Source organism: Solea solea, chromosome 7 (genome assembly GCF_958295425.1).
Source record: "Solea solea chromosome 7, fSolSol10.1, whole genome shotgun sequence".
Taxonomy (NCBI): domain Eukaryota; kingdom Metazoa; phylum Chordata; class Actinopteri; order Pleuronectiformes; family Soleidae; genus Solea; species Solea solea.
In genome coordinates this window covers 24743983-24747217 of record NC_081140.1, presented here as the reverse complement: position 1 = coordinate 24747217, position 3235 = coordinate 24743983, and the positions used below count along the sequence as shown (strand labels likewise).

General features: G+C 42.3%; 1 long non-coding RNA gene across 1 annotated transcript; it reads left to right on the top strand.

The window, feature by feature from the left end:
- The first annotated feature begins 1406 nt into the window (after positions 1-1406).
- LOC131462352 (uncharacterized) lies at positions 1407-2810 on the top strand. The gene is made up of 3 exons (XR_009240870.1): positions 1407-1699; positions 2522-2589; positions 2748-2810. It is a non-coding gene; the product is annotated as an uncharacterized LOC131462352 (long non-coding RNA).
- Positions 2811-3235: the final 425 nt, after the last annotated feature.

The window sequence follows — 3235 nt, the reverse complement described above, 5'->3', positions numbered from 1 at the left end:
CAAACCCTCAAACTGTGCCGTCTCGTCCAGGTCAAAGATGGAGAGTCAACTGAATGGGGAGCAGGAAAATGCTGCGTTATGCAATCACAATAGGTAATAAATGGGACCATCGTCAGTGTGTATTTTGGAACTAAACTGCTCTTTAAAAGAAGAGGAGTTCTGCACAACGGCAGCGACGTCAGGAAAATCGCTTTCGTATTTGTTTCTTTGGTGATTTACTTCTTTTATTTTTGTTTTTTGGGATTCTCCCAACACGTGTGCTGTCAGCACAAGTGTCATTTTGTGATTCATTAGTGGGCGATGGTGGATGAGTGGTCGCACGAGTCGTCTTTCAATTAAGTGTTCGACTCTTGCTAGTCTACATTCTGATGTAGGAGACACTTAAAGACACTTAACCACAAGCGGTGTAAGCTCCTGACGGCTGTGTCGGCACTGTGTGAGTGATTATTTGGAAGATGTTTGATAGGAAAAGCGTAATGGCAGAGCCAGAGTGTTAAGTAGCTTTGATTGGTCATCAAGCCTCGAGAAGTGCTACATAAATGCAGACCTTTTACTGTAATTGTCTCATTTATTCAACAACTGATTATTTTTTTCTGTTGTTAAATTCTGACCCACTGGTCACCTTATTGGGTTAGGGTTAGGGTTAGACCTGATAAAGTGACACCTGGTGTTGTTCTTTTGTTGCCTCACAGCAAGAAGGCCCCATGTTCTCCTCATGTGTACGTGGTTCTCTCCAGGTTCCCCAGCTTCCTCCCACAGTCAAAAGACATGTAGATTGGCGATTAGGTGAACTGAACACTCTAAATTTACTGTCTGTGTCATTTCCCTGTGATGGTCTGGTGACACCCTATGTCAGCTGGGAGTCACTCCCACTCAATGCCCCCTGTGACCTTCATGTGGAGGAAAAAGATGTAGAAAATGGATGGAAAATGGTCTTAAAATGAGTGCTTCAGACCATTAACTGATTGGGAAAAGGTTCAAAAATCAAGTGAGAGGTTGAGGCTCATTTTCCCATAGACATCCAGTCAAATGCAGCTCTTTATTTGCAACCAGCAGATTTGCCACCTGGTGGCTATTCAGTATATTTTTACCTCCACATTGGGGTCATTGGAGGAACCAAAACTGAAGTGTCCAATCTTTTAGTACTATCTATCATTTAAAGCTAATTAAATGACCTTCTTCCTCATTCTGATACTCAGTTTGAACTTCAGCAGGTCGTCTTGACCATGTCTACATGTTTGAATGCACTGAGTTGCTGCTATGTGATTGGCTAATTAGATATTCGCAGTTGAACAGGTATACCTAAAAAAGCGACAGGTGAATCTGGTGCAGATCCTGTCCAACCTGTTGTTACATTTTCAATCTTCCAATGAAAGGGTTTACACGTACAGATTGAGTTTCAAATCTCCATCAAGAAAATCCCTTGGTTGAAAGAATGTGGTGATAATAAGAACCCGTTGGCAGGACTCCTACTCACCTTCCTTCTTCCCTGTAGACGGTGAAAAAGTCTGGGCCACTGATGAGCTCAGGGAGTCAAAGAGGCAGCGAGACCTTCCACCTGCTCCCTGGCTCAGGCTCCTATGGGAACCGGTCAGGATCTCACCTTGCATGCAGAGATTTGCCCCAGGAGATGCCAGCTACGGAAGACCGTGTCCAGACTTGCCAGCTTACATTCAGTCTGACTCCCACTGCTGTACAGGTCAGGCCTGTTTTCCTCCCGTCTAGCCCCGAGCCCTTGTATAAGATAATTAGCCAACTTTCAAGGATGAGTATAACATTGGATTAAGTGTAACCACCTGAGCCACCATCACCTCCCGCCTCGCCGTGTGTGACTTTGTGTGTGAAATGATCACGGCGGTGTGGAATCAGTCATAATCTGCTGCTTTTACAGTTTCCGTTTCTGCTTTTTTTCTCTCACATTTAACTCTCTAATCAATCTGTACGGTTTATTTAAAACGCATATAAATCAATGTATATATGATTTAGCTTTTACAAGAAATTCCCAGCTTTTAGGTCAAAACCTCACAACTCTTCAGAATATAACAAAAGTAGATGAACAATACTCAGGCTTACTGATATTTGAGCCCTTGATAAGGATAATTATAACCTTTTATTATTTACTTAGCTTAAGGGCTAAGTAAGTCAATAACTCTTTGTCACTTAAGCCCAAAAAAAATCCCCATAACATGGATTTATGACATTTTTCTCCCTTTAAAGGACCAGTGTGTAACATTTAGGAGACTTTATTGACAGAAATGGAAAACACTTCCTCATAAGTGTGTTTGTAAAAGTGTAGAATTGCGTCATCAGCTGATATACAACTCAATGACATGCTGTCTGATAATTATGTGAAGGCACCATAGTTTCCTGACACACTTCCTGAGAAAAGGGAGAGGTGAACCGAGGAGTCCACTGTTTACTGCAATCTGCAGTCTCACCATTAGATGTCGCTCATTCTTACACACAGGACCTATTCTCTTGTTACACATCTAAGTAACATTATTTGTTTTGTTTAATACAGGCTCTGTCAAGCACAACTATCAGACCTGACTGAGGGAGCATCTGTGTGTATACAGCAGCAGCGCACAGGTGGGTGGAGACAAGAAGCATCCATCCTGTCAAAACGAGTTGTAGAATTCACTTTGTTTCTTTGTGTTTTCAGTCAGACTTCAACGTATTTGCAATCGCACAATGTTTCTGTTGCTTCCGTCTGTTTTAACATGATACAAATCACTTCCTGTGTGCAGGACGCTAATGTTGCCGGCGCGAGACGAGAGCTAAACATCACTATTCTGAGAACTACAGAGAGAAGTGTTTGAAAGTGTTGAAAGTAACATTGACATGTGTTTATATTTAAAAGTTGCACACTACAGTTTTAACATTAAAAACAATCCATTTGTTACATAAAGCTGATGATTTTATTTGTAGTTGCCGGGGACAGATAAATGGATTTAAGATAGCACATCCATTTGCTGTCACCATTAGTACATAGAACACTCACTGAATAACCACTTAAGACCAACAAGCTATAAATCATCCTCCACATGCCTCTCTGGATTCTGTCTGTCATTGCATGCAATCACAAGCCTCCCACACTCTCACCTGATGCTGCATTAGTGTGCTGCAGGTCCCCCGGAGGCCTCGGGCCTCTGGGGGACTAATAATGTCTGTCATGCGTGCTGCAATGGCCCCGCAAATGCAAATGCAAAAAAAAAGGTTAGAAGCGTTATTAGCG